Below are 18,211 nucleotides of genomic sequence, written 5' to 3' on the forward strand. Positions count from 1 at the left end.
TTGCAGTGGGAGTAAATCACTTGGCCTTGACCAAACTGTTGGTTTAACAGCTGCCTGCACTGAAGCTGGGGTGTTGAGGAGTTCCCTCCTCCCTGAGTGAATTTTCAGTCCTGCTCCCTGTAGAAGGCATGATAGCCCGGAGGCACCTTCCCTTCCCTAGGCTGCAGTTTCTCCATCGAAAAAGACAAGGCCCTCTCTACAGCCAACACAACAACCATAACTCACCACCCTCCCCCTGTCTACGTGGGACATGACTCCCAGGGGTGTGGACCTTCCTGGCAACGTGTGGCAGAAATCCTAGAATGAGCCGAGACTCAGCATCAAGGGTTTGAGAAAACCCCTAGAATGAGCTGAGACTCAGCAGCAGGAGATTGAGAAAATCTTCTCAACCAAAAAGGGGGAAGAGTGAAATGAGACAAAATAAGTGTCAATGGCTGAGAGTTTCCAAACAGAGTGGAGAGGTTATCCTGGAGGTTATTCTTACGCATGAAATGGATATCACCTTGTTAGTAAAGATGTAGTGGAGAGGCTGCAGGGAACAGCCTGAAAATGTGGAGCTGTGTTCCAATAGCCATGTTTCTTGAAGATGATTGTATAACAATATAGATTTCACAGTGTGACTGTGTGATTGTGAAAACCTTGTGCCTGATACTCCTTTTATCTACCTTGTCAACAGACAAGTAAAACATATGGAATAAAGATGAACAATAGGGGGAACAAATGTTAAAATAAATTTAGAGTGAAATGCTGGTGATCCAGAGGGGGAGGGGTGGGGATATGGTATGTATGAATTTTTTTCTGTTGTCTTTTTATTTCTTTTCCTGAATAGATGCAAATGTTCCGAGAAATGATCATGATGATGAATATGCAACTGTGTGATGCTATTGTGAATTACTGATTATATATGTAGGATGGAATGATAAAAAATTACAAATGTTTGCGTTTGGTGTTTTTTGGTATTTTAAAAAAAATTTAAAAATTAATAAATAAATCAATATAATGAAATAAATCTAAAAAAAAAAAAAAGAGAGCCAAGGCTTTGCACTACGTGGTGTCTGGCCCTGCAGCCCTGTACCTCCACAGGGCTAAAAAAAAATCTGCATTTTGAGCGGGTCTTCCAGGGGATTCAACTGCTGCAAGATCATCTGGGATGCTTATTTTTAAATGCTGGTTAGCCTTTCACAGGGGCAACGACTGGGTAAGGCGGGGCTGAGGCCTGGAGATAAGTATTTTGATTGATGGCTCCTACTTGTGGAAACAACAAATTAAGGGTGCACTTCCCGGTTATCATCCGAGGCTGCCTTTGATCCTTTCTCCTTTCTTATTACTTAGGATGAGATGAGGATGGGATTTCTGTTCCCCTACCCCCTTGCTGTTTTTTAAATAACAGGAAGCATTTTAGAGGTAACAATTCATTGGCATTTAGTACATTCACAATGTTATGGAACCACCACTTCTATCAAGTCCCGAAACATTTTCATCACCCCAAAAGGAAACCCTGACCCCATTAAGCAGTTACTCCCCATCCGCCACCCCCACCTCAGCCCCTGAGCCACCACCAGTCTACTCGCTCCTCTAAGGATTTGTCTATTCTAGACACATCATCTAAATAGAATCATATGATATGTGGCCCCCTGTGTTTGGCTTCTTTCACTCAGCATAATGTTTTTGAGGTTCATCTGTGTTGTAGCATAGATCAGAACTTAGTTCCTCCTTTTTTTTTTTTTTTTTTACATGGGCAGGCACCGGGAATCGAACCTGGGTTTCCGGCATGGCAGGAGAGAACTCTGCCTGCCGAGCCGCCGTGGCCCGCCCCACTTATTTCCTTTTTAATGGCTGAACAATATTCCATATTTTATTCTTCTGTTCACTTGTTGATGGACCCTTGAGTTTCCATCTTTTCCTATCATTCTCATTTTTATTTGCTTAAATTTTAGGGCTCTGTATCTGAGAAACAACTAGCATCTGAGGATTTTGGAGGAAGTTCTGACAGTCTTCAGGGGAAGGTTTAGGGGAGCTTCTAATCCAGTTCCTTTTTTTGTCCTTTCAAATTCACTCAGCAAATGACTCAACCACCAGCAAGCTAACCAAGAAAAGAAAGAAAGAGGATTTACTGTCCAGTAACTTTCAAGAGCTCACTTCTTTTGTTTCTCTTCTCGGAAGAGCCAAACTTCAAGGGGCCACAGGGTGTGTCGAAGTAATGCCAAAGAGAAGGGGTCTGCGTGTTTGCAGGAGGGGTCTCAGGCTTCCAGCTTTCTGGGTTTTGGCATTCGGTTTTCTCTGACCAGATTATCAACCTTTGTGGGTGACAAACATCCCACCCATCACTCAAGAGTCTCCCTGAGAAGGTATTTCCTGTTCTGTCTCTGGGAAGCCTTTCTTCACCTCACCACCAGCTGCGCAGGGGAACAGAGTGGGTGCAGCCCACATCACCAAAGAGGAGGGTTGAACTCACCCCTGGTCAACCACAGACTATATCTTCTTCCCCTGCCACTTCTGGTCCCGCCTTTCTCAAGGGTGACTAAATCTGAGAAGCAGATTTTAGAGAACATGGACCTGGAGACTCTTCAAACCCACAGGGAGCTAGGATGATCATGCTATCCTCCCAAGAGCAGACCAATCTTCTGGAGATGTCCTCTTCTCCTCTTCTGCAAGGCACTCCTGCCATCAGTCCCTGGAGGCTTGTCTTTTTTTTTTTTTTTTTTTTTTTTAATATCTTTGAAAAATATTTTTATTGGCAAATCTTCACACACATACAGTCCGTAGATGGTAGACAATGAATGGCTCACAATATCATCACTAAGTCGTGTGTTCATCACCATGATCATTTCTGGAACATTTGCATCACTCCAGAAAAAGAAAAAAAAAGAATAAAAGAAAAACCTCATACATCCCATATCCCTTACTCCTCCCTCTCATTGACCACTAGTATTTCCATGTACCCAATTTATTAAAACATTATTATAAAATATAATATATATACAAAGCAATGAAAGAAAAAAAGCATTAATTTCCAAAGCACAACTTCAGCAATAGTTACAGAGTAGATCCCACAGTTTGTCATGGGCTACCATTCCACCATCTCAGATTTTTCCTTCTAGCTGCTCCAAAACACTGGAGGCTAGAAGAAATATCAATATAGAGATTCAGCAGTCATACTCATTTTTAAAATCCTAGTTTCTCTGTTTTACCTCCTTCTCTCTTGATCCTTGTCCCAATCCATAGGGATCTTTAGGCAATGCCTGTTCTGACTTTTTCTTGTTGCGAAGGGGTGTCCACACTAAAGGATAAGGGCATGAAATTAATTGATAATCCTGGAAATGCTGGTCCCTTTGGGTTTCAGGATTTATCTGATCCAGGAACTAGGAGGCTTGTCTTAAAGGCCATCTTCTCCAAATATCATGCCCTCCCCCGTTTTCCCTCTGGCAAGGTCAGGCAGACCTCCTTTTTGGCTTCCCTCTGCACCTGTATTAAAGCACGGCTTACCTCATGCTCCAGCTGGATTTGATTATCTGGCTCCCCTGCAGACTGAGAGTTTCTTAAATGTAAAGACCATATTGCATGCATCTTTTTCTCCTAAGGCCTGATAAGGATGCTATGGGATTACTTGATAAATAAATGAGTGAACAGACTTCGTAGGAATAGTACTTTGGCTTCTTTCACAGGAACGTTTCACTTAGAATTTCAAATGATGGTTCTCTGGCTCAGTTCAGTTGGATTTTGCCATCAGTTTTTCCACTCTTAAGGATAAAAAAAAAAAAGATGTTTTCATTTGAAGAGCAATATGTCTCACTGTGGAAAATGTGGAAAATAAAAAACATAAAAGGTATGTCACCTGTGACCCCACCAAGATAGCCCACCTGCATTAACATTTTTTCATTCATTGCTCCAATTGGTAGCTACTATTCAGGTACAGTGGGCTTTAGCACACTGTTTTTAATCCCTATTTGTTACCCACATGTGCACTCTCAGATCTCCTGCACACACACATTCTTGAGACCAAAGGGTACAAACATGTTTGTATGATGTTTTTTTCACTCATGCCATTAAAAATTCCTACTACACATAAAAAATTTAATGGGGTAAATCTGCACTCTGAATTTATCATAATTCACATTTTCAAAAACAAAGTATTGAAACAGTTTATTTTAAACATTAATTGGCATAATGTTAATTCTTTTAGAAGTTCATTTGATTTTATTGTTACAGAAGAAACACGTGTTAAGCAATTCCGGAACATAACAAAAAGGTCAGAATAACAAGAAAAGAATAAAAAATCACCCCTAATCTCATTACCCAATCACAACCCCAGATGCAGTGTTGGTTTATTTCCTCCCACTGTTATTTCCTGACACTTAAATGATGCATTTTTGTTTTCAGTGTAATTAACTATCATCGCACTGTACGAATACAATTCTGTTTTTTATTTAATAAATATGGAGATGTTTCCATATTTTTACAAGTTCTTCATAAGCTATCATTTTTTATTGCTACATAATATTTTTTGTTTTTGTTTTAATTTTTTATTGTGGTAACATATACATATAACAGAATGTTTCATTTTAATCACTTTCAAGTATGCAATTCAGTGGCATTATTTACACTCGTAATGCTGTGCTACCATCACCACCCTCCCAAACAGAAACTCTGTACTCTTTAAGGTCATCTTTTTTAAAGCTTTTTTTAATAACTTTTTTTGTGGGGGGAGAGGGGTGCATGGTCCAGAAATTGAACCCAGGTCTTCCTGTATGGAAGGTGAGCATCCTACCACTGAGCCACCTGTGCACCCTAAAACTTTTTTTTTTATTTCTAGCATGGGCAGGCACTGGGAATCGAACCCGGGTCTCCAGTATGGCAGGAACTGCGACTCGAACCCAGGTCTGCCTGCTGAGCCACTATGGCCCACCTGTTTTTTTTTTAACTCATTTTTCACTCATGTAATTCACATAACATAACATTTCCCATAGCATAAAGTTCACCAATTAAAGTGTTCAATCCAGTGATTTTGGTAGATTGACAGAGTTATACAATCATCACCACAATCAATTTTAGAACATTTTCATCATCCCTGAAAGAAACCCCATACCCATTCTCACTTACTCTCTTTTCCTGCTTCCCCCAGTCCTTGGCAACTATTAAACTATATTCTCTCTCTATAGATGGGTGCAGAGTGAGCTTTTGAGTTTAGTTATTTCACTATTTTAGTCTTCTGCTGTTGGACAATTAGATGGTAAAATTGCCCTTTAAAAATAAGTGGATTCTATTGGGGGTAATAGAAAAGTTTTGGGTTTTTTTTTTTTTTTTTTTTGACATTTTCAGTTAATTTAATTTTTAAAATTTTTTATTAATTAAAAAAAATTACAAGAAAGAAACAGAAACGTTCCCAACACATACACTCAGAATAGAAAAGTTTTGTAATGGATGGTGGTGATGGTAGCACATTGTGACTGTAATTAATGCTACTGAGTTATATATTTGAATGGGGTTAAAGGGGGAAGTTTTAGGTTATATATATATATATATATATATATATATATATATATAAAACCTAAAACAATGCAATGAACCCCCTCGCCCAGATACTCAGATTTATCAACTTAAAGCATTTTGCAATGCTTTATGTGTGGGGGACATAGAGGATTTTTTAAAAATTTATTTTTTAATAAAAAAATATATATATGTGTGTGTGTGTGTGTGTGTGTGTGTGTGTGTGTTACTAAATAAATTTTTAAAAAATCCTCTATGTCCCCCACACAAAAAAGATAGTATTGGGACAACTGAAAAAAAAATTGGAATATGGGCTGTATGCTTTATATCAATGTTGAATTTCTTGAACTTGATAGCTGTACTTAAGGAGATTACATAGTGAATGTCCTTGTTTTTAAGAAATGTACCTGGAAGACGTGTTAAGTGTTAGAGAAGCATGATGTATGCCACCTACTCTCCAATGTTTAGATAGCTAGATAGAATGATATAATGAATGTTGTAAAATGCTTTAAGTTGATAAATCTGAGTATCTGGGTGAGGGGGTTCATTGCATTGTTTACGTTTTATTTTTGCAATTTTCCTGTAAGTTCTAAGTATTTCAAAATTTAAGCAAATAATAGTAAGTACAGTTTGTTGTTAAGTCGTCAGTTCTCCCAAGATCTAAAGAATTTCACAATCCCAGTCATAATCTTAGCCAGGGTGTTTTGGAGAATTTGACAAGTCAATTTGATTCTAAAATTTGTATGGAAATTCCAATAACTTAGAATTCAAAGGCATCCTGCAAAAGAACAAAGTGGGCGGACTGCTCCACCTGACTTTAAACTTAGCAAAATGCTGTAATAATCAAGGTCGTGTGGCACATTATCAGGGCAGACTGTGGACTGATGGAGCATAATAGATTGCCCAGAAATAGACCCAGACTTACATGGACATTTGATTTTTAACAAAGGAGCTGAAGTAATCCAAAGGAGGAAAGGAGAGTCTTTTTGACAAATGGCTTGAACAACTGGGTACCCGGGTAAGAAACAAACGAAAGAAAAGAACATACCAAACCCCTCTATTTTATCATACATAAAAAATAATTCTTTATTTAAATATGCCTATGGTTAAGCTAACTAAGATATCCATTTGGGGGGGTTCTAAGTGTATGATTTGTTTACCCAAATAAAATTTCAACATAGATCAAATATATGGAGAAATAGGAAGCCTAGTACAGTGTTGGTACAGATGTAAAATGGTGCAGCTACTGGGGAAAACAATTTGGCAGTTCCTCAGAAAGTAAAACATACTATTTGACCCAGCAATTCTCCTTCCAGGAATATGCCCGAAAGAATTGAAAACAGGAACTTGAACTGATACTTGTATGCCAATTTCATAGCATTAGACTTAAAACAAAAACAAGAAACTTTTTATTTTGAAATAATTTCAAACTTACAGGAGAATTGCAAAAATAAAATAAAACTCATATAGAGACTTTCAACATACCTCCCACCCAAATAAGCAGGACCACCACATTTAACTCTTGTCACATTTGCCATATCACTCTATCTACCCATCCATTTATCTATCCATTCATCACCTATCTATTTTTCTATCTATCTATCTATTTATCTATCTGTCTACCTATCTGTCTCTGTCTGTCTATCTGAATCTCATCCCTTAGGATCAACTCATTCACTAGTGTAGAATGAGGCATTGTCCTTGTGGGACTTTGTCTTTAGACTAACGTTTTTTGTTTTTTTTTTTCCAGAGAACAGCATTTTACTTCCCCCATGATTATCTACTGATTCTTCCAAGATGTTGTCATCTTCTTCAACAGTGACCAGGAGCTTCTTGCCCACTAAATTAAAGATGTCTTCTGGGGGATAACCTTTCGGCCCACCCACCTTCACAATGAACATATCCAGTGTTAGAACGGGGCCTTCTAGGACCTTCACTTGGGTTCCCTGCCCCAGCCCCAGGCTTGCCCAACTTCATGTTGCAGGCCATCTCATAGGGCTGCTTGGTCGGGGAGCCCAAGACCTTCTCCATGAGGCACACCGACTGCACCAGCTCGGCCAGCTCCCCAGGCTCCGGTGAGACTGCATGGTCACTTCCCTTCCAAGTCTTGTCCAAGGTGATGTGGCGCTTTAGCACCTTGGATCCCCGGCCACCATGGCTGCAGATGTCACTATGCCTGTCTCATGCCCAGAATAGCTAAAGGGAATGTCAGGAAAGAGCTTCTGATACTCTGAGATGACCTGCAGGTTGATGTCTGCAGGCTGGAGTGGGTACACGTGGTGCACTGGAGGAAGCGGAAGTTGGGGTTGAGGGGGTTCACGGTCTTGTAGACCTGCTTCATGGTACCCATGGACTGCATCCTACTGGAGAGCATCAGGGGGCAGCCTTTTTTTGGCTGTCTTCTCCAGAGAAGGGAAATTATCATGTCCCCAGATCCAGCTCTGAAAAACAGAACACTGAGCTCATGCAGAAATTCAGCTGCCATCTCACCCACGTCAGAGGCAGTGAAGCTCCCCACCACCGCGCTGTAGCTGCCAGCTCCCTGTACTGTGCATGGCTGAGCTCCAGATATCATCTATGCTCACCATGGGTTCTCCCCCAGGAATGTTTTGAAGGATATGGCCTTTCCAAAGCTTTCCAACTAAATTTGTATTCCAGCTCACTCTCCTGGAACTTGGCACAATCAGCCCTGCATTCCTTGGCAGTGCGGATCGTGCGGTTGGCCACATCCACGTCGCCCTGGTGGTTCTGGCCGATAGCGGCAGTGATGAAGCATGGGTGCTGCCAGCCCACTCAGCATCGGGACACAGCTCCAGCTCCCGTGGCATCGCGGCCCCTCAAGCTTCGGCCCCGCAAGGCCCACACGCTCCGGCCGTGGCTGCAGTCTCAGGCCTGCACAGTCTTTAGATTTTTATCCCCACTGTTCTAAGCACAGAGAGAGGGATGTTGAAAAGAGGTGGATGAACCTTCTTCGCTTTCTTAGTAATGGGGTTTAAATATGAGTTAGACAAAATTCTGTCCTTATGAGATCTATTGCCAAACCATCACATAGAGTAAGGTAAGTCCATAGGGAAGTGGGATTAAAATTAGTATAGAGAAACCAATACCTTCCATATACCAACAGGAAGGTCTTATTTAAAACATGTACAAAAAAGATTAACTATCTGGGAATAAACACCACAAGAGATCTGCAAAACCTCCCTAAGGAAAACTTTGCGACACTCTTGAAGGACATGTAAAGTCTGGAAAAGATGTACCACATTCTTGAATAGTAAGATAACATCATAAAGCTGTCAAATCTTAAGATAGTGTGTAAATTTAACATGATACTAATAAAAACACCACAAGCCACCTTCTGCAACTGGCCAAGTTGATTCTAAAACTTATTATGAAAAAATAAACAAGTGCCAAGAAAACTCTGAAAAGCAATGGCAATGAGGGGCAGAATTGCCCAATCTGATTTCAAAACATACTACGAAACCTAAGGAATCAGGACCCATGAGCAACCAAGAACAACGTAACAGAAAGTCCAGAAACAGGACCCAGTGGAAATTCAGGGTACAAAAAGCCATTATCTCAGTTAAACATAGAATTGCCATATGACCCAGCAATCTCACTAGGAATATTTGCAAAAGAAGTGGAAACTGGGACTTAGATATCTATACACCGGTGTTCACAGCAGCATTATTTGCAATAAGCAAAAGGTGTAAATAATTCATGCCCATCAACAGATGAATGTATAAACAAAATGGGGTTTATATGTATAATGGAATATTATTCAACCATAATAGGGAATGAAGTTCAGAAAAATGCTACAACACAGATGGACTTTGAAAACATGATGCTAAGGTAAATAAGCCAGACATAAAAGGTCACATACTACATGATTCCATTCATATGGCATGTTTAGAAAAGGCAAATTCAGAGACAGAAAGTAGATTAGAGATTACCAAGGGCTAGGGGAGGGGAGAATGGGGAGTTATTGCTTAATGCATTCAGAGTTTCTATATGCAAAGATGAAAAAGTTTTGGTAATGGGTGGTGGTGATGGTAGCACAACATATAAATATAATTAATGCCACTGAATTATAAACTTAAAAATGGTTAAAATAGCAAATTTTATGTTTTATATAAATATATATAAAAGTACAGTTTTTTTAAATGGCATCTCAAATCAGAGAGGTGACAATGAAACTTCTAATAAATACAATTGGACAACGGGGTAGGAATCTGGAAAAAAGAGAGCTGAATCATTCAGGGCAACCTTCAGATGGATCAAAGATTAAATGTAGAAAGTAAAAATATAGATGTGTTCTTTTGCCCTCAATAAAAACAAGAGTCACGGGTGGGCCAGGGGTTGACCAGGAGTCTTCTGAACTCAGGACAGTTTGGCGGTTGGGGAAACCAGCACTGACTGGCCTCCCCACACATGTAATCTCGTGTCATCGCCCAGTGGCCTGAGAACATTCCTTTGATCAACCTCAGTTTCTTTATCTGAGACTCAGGAAGGCAGATTGTTCAAGTTTCCCCAGGTACTCCCGCAGCATAGGAAGCAGCCTGTCCAGGGACATTCAGGGACTGTTAACTGTTATTCTACTTCTCCTGGCTGCAGATGAACCTCGGCCACCAAAAAAGAGCTCTGGGTGCAAGGCACTGGGCTTGATGGAGGCAAGGAGCCGTCCTGCCTCCAAGGACTTGCTGCTTCCTTGTGGGAAGCAACTACAGACACAAAACATGGAGGGGGGGTACTGGTGGTTGGGGTTTTGAGACTGCAGGGGAGGGAGAGCTCCCTGGAAGTTGATCAGGAAAGGCTTCTCTCAAGAGGTGGGGTGTGTAAAGAGGAAGGGCTGAGGGTCACGTGGGGAGAAGACTGACTGGAAAGTAGAGGCCACGTAGCAATAGGTGCCTTTGTCCAGGATCTAAGGGAAGGTACCTGTTGGGACTTAGTGCGCCAGAGAGTTGGAGAGGTGGGCGAGGCTCAGACTGTAAAGGGTCTTGAATGTCAAGGTCATGGTCAGTACCTGCGGCATGGCACTTTATAGTTTGCAAAACACCTACGTACATAGTCACACTGGATCCTCAGACCAACCCCCTGACAGATGAACAAAACCAGCCAGAGGGCAAACGTCCTTGCCCAGGCAGAGCTGGGGACAGAGCCCTAGATCTTGTGACTCAAGATCTTATGCTCTCCTATGGGTCAGGAGTTTCTGTCCTCTCAACTCCCTGGCAGCTGCAAGACGTTTATCAGCACAGGAAGGATGGCCAGACAGGGCATTTAACAAGCTGGGAAAAGACCGGGTGTGGTGGGTGGAGATGGAGGAGGATGCTATTGCAAAAACCCAGGGAGGGGCTGAGAGCAGGGATGAGGGTGGACAGGGAGTGGTTCTCTCCGCAGCGTCCCTGGACACAGGCTGCTTCTTGGTATGCCTCCCGTCCCTCCAAGTTCTTCTCAGTCTCCCTGCTGCTTCCTCCTCTTCTCTTGCTCATCCTTAGACAGCCTGGGATACTATGCTCTTGGCTGCCATGGCCTCAGGGCCACCTACTGAACTGGATCCCCTGCTGAAACTTGTCTCCTGAGCTCCAGGAGAACACATTCTGCTGCTTCCCAGAGATCTGTCCACAGCCCTCAACTTCCAAGATGGTATCTCCAAGTGACCCCTTACCCTGCTCTGTTCTAGCCATGGAGGCCACATGCTTTAGATCATTCAGGAAACGTCCACCCAAAACCTTGCAGCCAGATGTTCACAGCAGCCCTAGTCACAACAGGCAAAAAGAGGAAGCAACTCAAATGCCCATCAACAGCTGAATAGATTAACAAGAAGTAGCATATGGATACACTAGAATATTATTAGGCCATAAAAAGAAATGAGGGGCAGGCCACAGTGGCTCAGCAGGCAAGAATGCTTGCCTGCCATGGACCCGGGTTCGATTCCCCGTGCCTGCCCATGTAAAAAAAAAAAAAAAGAAATGAGGTTCTGTTATACACCACAACATGGGTGAACCTTGAAAATATTATGCTAAGTGGAAGAAGGCAGACACAAAAGACCACATGTTGCATAATTCCATTTATATGAAATGTCCAGAATAGGTAAATCCATAGGCAGGAGGCTGATTGGTGGTTGCCTGGGGCTGGAGGGCTTGGAGGGAAATGGGGAGGGACTGCTAATGGGTAGAGGTTTCCTTTTGGGGTGATGAAAATGTTCCAAAATTGACTGTGGTGTTGGCTGCAAAACTGTGAAAATATTAAAACACATTTAATTGTATGCTTTAAGTTGGTGAATTGTATGGTATGTGGATATCTCGAATTTTCTTTTTAATGCAATTTTGAGATATATTCACACACCAAACAGTCCATCCAAAGTGTAAAATCAGTGACTCACAGTATCATCACATGGTTGTGTATTCATCACCACAATCAATTTTAGAACATTTTCATCACTCCGAAACAAAAAAAAGAGAAAACCCAAAACATCTCAGACCCCTTATCCCCTTCTTCATTGATCCCTAGCATTGGTGTGGTACATTTGTTATAGAATATTAAGATATTACTGTTAATTATAGTCCATGGTTTGTAATAGATGCAAACTATGCTTAAATTGGTGAATTGTATCTCAATTAAATTTTTGTTTTAATGCCCTTCAGGGCCTCCCACTCCTGGCTCCTCTGCTGACTGGGGGCAGCTTCTCTGGGGCCCCTTTCCCCCACCCTCTGCCTTCCCTGGAACTTGCCCCTGGGCCTCCTCTGCCTGGACCACGCTCCTTCCCCCACCCTTGGCAGTCTCCTGTTTGGCTTTCAGAGTTTAACCCTTACCTTCAGCCGGTCTTCCTGACCTCTTGCCTAGGTAGGAGCTGCAGCGAACGTCCCCCGAGAAGTCCTGCACGCCCCTTGCAGACCCCTCTGCACCCCGTTCACGCCCCCGGCTGTCCCCCAGCCTGTGCGGGCCAGGAATGCTGGCACCGTGGCTTTGTCCACTGAGGTGTCTAGGTCAGCTGTTCTTAAACCAGGTGATAGTTTTGGAGCACCCAGGAGGTTTCAGGATCTCTTCTGGGCCTGAGGGTGCAACTGTGACCAAGTACCCGCCCTCAGAAGCTTATGGTGCAGTGGGGGTGGGGTGAGGAGGGGAGTGAGACGGTACACGTGGGGAGTGAGGGAGTGATGAGGGCTGTACAGAAACACAAAGCTGGGGAAAGGATAGAAGGTACCGGAGGCAAGGTACTAATTACAGGTAATTCCACATAGGAAAGACTTCCCTGTCGGGTCATCTTTGAGCAGAGGTCTGAATGAACAATTGCCAGGTGACCATCTCAATATATAGCTGCCTGTTCTAGTTTGCTAGCTGCCGAAATGCAACACACCAGAGACGGATTGGCTTTTAATAAAAGGGGATTTATTTTGTTGGTTCTTCAGAGGAAAGGCAGCTAACTTTCCACTGAGGTTCTTTCTTATGTGGGAAGGCACAGGATGGTCCCTGCTGGCCTTCTCTCCAGGCCCCTGGTTCCAACAACTTTCCCCCGGCTGACTTCTTTCTGCACCTCCAAAGGCCTGGGCTGAGCTGCGAGTGCTGAGATGAGGAATGCCGAGCTGCTTGGGCTGTACTATGTTGCGCTCTCTCATTTAAGCACCAGCCAATTAAGTCAAACGTCCTTCATTGCAGCAGGCATGCCTCCTAGCCGACTGCAGATGTAAATCAGCAACAGATGAGGTTCAGGTACCATTGACTCATGTCAGCAGCAACAAAACTAGGTATGCTCACCTGGCCAAGTTGACAACTGAATCTAACTACCACACTGCCCAATGGTTGAATGCACAAGGACAGATGAGGTGGGTGTCAGGGTAACAGAGAAATGGGCAGAATTGGGAAAAACTTGACCTGTGGAGCAGCAAGGCCTGGAGTGTGGAGCTCGGCCCAAAGAGCCCCACAAGCCTGTTAGAAAACTGGGAGGTGATGGTCTTGGGTCAGCTGCGCCTTTGTGTCATCACTGCTTCCTTCTATTTTAAATCATGGCAAGCAATTCCACTTCCTCCTGCCCCAACCTAACATTTTTACCTAGGCCTCTCAAGATTTCTCCATTCCTCACTATTCTTTAGTTGGGCCCGTTAGTTAGTTGGGGTAGGCTGGCTGCTGTAACCAAGAACCCCCTCACTCCAGTGGCTCCCAGTTCATCAGGCATTTTCTCACTACTGTCAAGTGTAGACTGGTGATCCCGAGGGCCCTGCTGGTTCTCCCACATCCAGCCAGCAAGCAGGGGGAGGACAAGTGGAGGACCACGCGGAGGTTTTCTGGGCCAACGCTCACATTCCAGGCGTTGGTCACATGGTCACCCAGAACTGCAAGGAGCCTGAGCAGGAGGAAGGAGAATCAGGGTAGGAGCTGGCCAGGCTTTGTTGCAGCTCCTTGTTTCCTTAAGCCAATGTGACCATAACAGCCTCTTATCAAATGGCCTGATTCTGTTTTGTGCACCACTGTTAAGTTAGGTCTTCCTAAAACTCATCTGTCATCAGGCCACTGCAAGATCTACGCAACCCTTCTGTACCAACAGATAAGGCCTGGCACTCAATGCCGCCCCCATATACACCTGCACTTTTCCTTCCTGCAGGAGGGGCCCAGGCTCTGGACGCCACTCTCGTTCCCACCACCCACCTTTATCGCCTGACTATGCCCACTCATTCTTTTTCAGAACAATTCCACCTAAAACCTACTTCAGGCTCCACCTGCCCCAATCCCCTCCTAGAGCTCGCTGTCCTCAGGCTGGTGTGCTGTGCATGCTTCCTCTCTGAAATCCCCTCATACCCAAGGGCTTGTGTAACAATCTGAGAATCACTGCTGAGGAACGCATTGGTATGCTTCTGTTATCAAGACAGTGGGGTGGTTTCCAGTTTCAGGATGACTCAGAGCAGTGATGCGGACGTGTAGAAATGGAAAGGGGCAGCTGATGGGCTGGGAGAGGGTAAAAATGGGCAAGTGGGCTCTCATCAGCTTCCAAGCAGACAAGGTCGGGGGGTAGGTAGGGGGCAGGGCCTCCAGTTCCAGTGTCAGAAAAGTAGAACATTAGAAGCCACAGAACAAAGTTCACTGTATAAATTGCTAGCACAAATCATGAAAAAGCCAATCAGGAGGTAAATAAAAAAGGGGATGTACTTGCCCTCTGATTCCTTAGCCCAGCATTGGACCAGGAGAGACTTCAATGCACCCACACAGGCTGGTAGCAGTTCTCTTGAAGGTGGGTACAGTTAAAGAGACTTTACTCAGACTCAGAGGGTGGCTTTAACAGCCATGCATTTCAAAACGCTAATTCAGGATGTATCTGACAAGGGAGCAGAATATTGAAAAATAAAACTCTGCTAGGAGACCCAAGACCAGTGTTCCATATGGATGGGCCAGAATTGGTCTTTGAGGGCTGTCTTGTAATTTCTTTTTGGGGAGGAACATAGTACACATTTTGAACAAGAGGGTTCCCCAGTTTTATGGGTGGCATTTGGAATCCCTTGAATAGGAACTGGGTTTCTCAATCACACTGTCACCTAGCATTCACCCACCGGTACTCTTGGTACACAGGACTGTACTCATCCTGAACAGTGACAAATAACCTAAAATGGAGGACCAAGTACGGACCTAGATGGAAGGATTTGGGGACTATGATGCTAGTCCTCCTGCTAATGAGTACTTAACTCATCTGCCTCAGGACTGCTGCGAGGCCTGTAATCTAAGGATTGGAAGTTAAGAAGCCCCCAAACAGATAGAGTCTACAAGTATCCCCTCTACTCAGTGTAAAATAGGGTTCTGTGGTAGTTAGTTAGGTTCAGGTGTCAACTTGGCCAGGTGAAGGTACCTAGTTCTGTTGCTGTGGCCATGACCCAATGGTACGTGAAGCTCATCTGTTGCTGATTACATCTGCAGTTGGCTAGGAGGTGTGCCTGCTGCAATGAATGATGTTTGAGTTAATTGACTGGTGCTAAATGAGAGAGCTCAACGTAGTACAGCCAAAGCAGCTTAGCCCAGGCCTTTGGAGATGCAGAAAGGAAATTGTTGCAACCCAGAGGCCTGGAGAGAAGGCCAGCAGAGATTGCCCTGTGCCTTCCGATTTAAGAAAGAACCTCAGTTGAAAGTTAGCTGCCTTTCCTCTGAAGAACTATGTCAACTAAATAAATCCCGTTATTGAAAGCCAACCTGTCTCTGGTGTATTGCATTCAAGCAGCTAGCAAACTAGAACAGATTTGGTACCTTAGAAGTGGGGTGCTGCTGTAGTTTGCAAGTACCAGATATGTTGGAATGGTTTTTTTGGATGGATAAGGGGAAGATTTTGGAGGAACTGAGAAATCCTGGAGTGCTTGAAGAGACTGTTGGTGTAAATGAAACTGGAGCCAATCTGGACAAAGGGGGACACAAAAGGGACAAATTGGAGTTTGCAGTGTGAGAATCATGGAAGCTTGGGTTAGAAGCCAAGAAACCTTGGCCAGGAGAGTGGACCCCACCCACATACATGGAGAGGATGAGTCTCCCACCTCATTGCAGTGGAAGAGTTGTACCGCCTCAGGCCTTGGAAAAGGTACAGCATGCTCCTTAGGGGCTGTGGGGAGCCTGGCTGCCGCCACATAGAGGGGTTGACGGTGTGTCCAGAAATGGCAGAGTCCAGGTGTGGCCCCGATGCCTGGAGAGGATGGAGCCGAGAAAAAGGTTGATTTGGAAAGAGGCGGGCCGCTGCATAGGCCCTTGGAAAGTGTGGGACTGCCACTTTCTTAAGCTGAAGGATAAATGACTTTCAGACTTTGAAATCCAATGGTGTTTGCCCTGCAGGTTTTCAAAACTGTTTGGGTCTTATGATCCTGTGTTCCTTCCAATTTCTCCCTATGGAAATGAAAACCTGTATCCTGTGAATGTCTTCCTTTGCATACTGGCACCAGATAACTTGTTTTGAGATTCATAGGTCCACAGCCAGGAGAGAATTTGTGCCACTTTAATATTGCTTAAGGTGATGCACATAGTTGCCAAGTTGACAAGGGATGGACATGTGGTAATTAGGTTCAGTTGTCAACTTGGCCAGGTGAAGGTGCCTAGTTCTGTCCCTGTGGCCATGAGCCAATAGTATGTGAAGCTCATCAGTTGCTGATTATATCTGCAGTCGGCTAGGAGGCGTGCCTGCTGCAATGAATGTTTGACTTAGTCGGCTGGTGCTTAACTGAGAGAGCTCAACATAGCACAGCCAAAGCAGCTCAGCCCAGGCCTTTGGAGATGCAGAAAGGAATCACCCCAGGGGAAAGTTGTTGGAACCCAGTTCTTCCTCTGAAGAACTATGTCAAGTAAATAAATTCCCTTTTATTGAAATCCAATCCATCTCTGGTATGTTGCATTCCAGCAGCTAGCAAACTAGAACAGGTTCTGAGGTGGAATTTAATGTAAACAAGTTTAGGAGCTAAAAAGTATTTCAAAGGTGCATAAATACGGCAGCAATTCCATTTTTGTTTCCCAGCTATTCAAGCATTCTCATAAAGCAAAATTTTCTGACTCAAAGATCACCTATTTCATAAGCGGGTCAGGGGGAATATAAAGCAATGTCAAAGAAAGATTGCCTTTTTTTCTTTCCAAGCATGTAAATACTGCCAATCAGCTTTTACAGTATGTACTTTTCTTCAGGTCCTTAGCAAGCTTCCACGTGGCTAAGTATGAATTAGTATCAGTGATCCAGGAGAGTGCATTCAAGCTCTAGCTGTGGCAGGGCCCTTCTGAGGAGCCAGCTCTGTAAGGGGGACCCTCCAGGCCACTCACCCCTAGATTGTAGTCATCAAATGTAACTGAACCATGAAACCCTGTGCAGCTGGCCAGAGGCACTATTCTGTGGCTAAACATCCTGCCAGGCCACCATCAGCTACCAAGGGAATCCTGGTCAAAGTCAGCATCTTCCCCAGAGGCTTTCCAGGAATTAAGGTCCATGGCAGGGAGAGGGTTACCGAGAGATCTGGAACCAAACTGATGTTCACATAAAAGCAGCAAGTTTCCAACTGATTCCGGGGCTATTTTAAAGCAGTGAAAGTTCAACAGAGAGGGGATGAATTGGGCAAAAAGCCTTGATGACGTTAAGTGACAATCACTAACTGGTCCTATTCTGGAAGCTCTGCTCTGCTTCAGAGTAGCTGGCCTAAGTGTGCCATTTCACCAGCAATCTGAGGCAGAACGGCATTGGGCCAAGTTGCTTCTCACATATGGTAACCGCATAAGGGGAGAGCTGTCAACTCCCTTTCACCTAAGCGGTGTAGCCACAAGGAGGCATGCTGAGGTCTACTGAAGAACTAGACCAAGAATACCAGTGAAAACTCCTTGGGTTCCAGTTCTGTTCCGCTCAATCTCAACAAATCTTATCTAGGCCCAAGCTTTCTCTAAAAGCAGCTGCTGAGCAATCAAGGATGTTTTAACTACTTAGCATATTGAAAGTACCTCTTCATACGTCATTCCTTTCAGCTGCTCCTTCATTTAATGTGCACATACAGACACTCTACTATGCCCTTCGCTTCGGGTCTAGACCAGTTTCCAAAATGTGTTCTGTGGTTTCTCGAAGTCAGAAACATCAGATCTGCTAAGCTGGGACCTCAACCAAAATCTCCTAAATATCTGAGGGTGGGGTCTGAGAGCTGGTATCAACGAACTTCCCAGGATTTCTGATCAAGAGCCAAGTGTGGGGATCAATCACCCAGAAGCCCCCAAGATCCACATGCTCCCAGGGGCCACTGGA

General features: G+C 43.9%; 1 pseudogene; it reads right to left on the minus strand.

Annotated features, from left to right (window-relative positions):
- Positions 1-7,157: 7,157 nt before the first annotated feature.
- LOC143686569 (N-acetylneuraminate-9-phosphate synthase pseudogene) lies at positions 7,158-8,315 on the minus strand (annotated as a pseudogene).
- Between the last annotated feature and the right edge of the window lie 9,896 nt (positions 8,316-18,211).

The sequence above is a fragment of the Tamandua tetradactyla genome, chromosome 6 (genome assembly GCF_023851605.1).
Source record: "Tamandua tetradactyla isolate mTamTet1 chromosome 6, mTamTet1.pri, whole genome shotgun sequence".
Classification (NCBI taxonomy): Eukaryota; Metazoa; Chordata; class Mammalia; order Pilosa; family Myrmecophagidae; genus Tamandua; species Tamandua tetradactyla.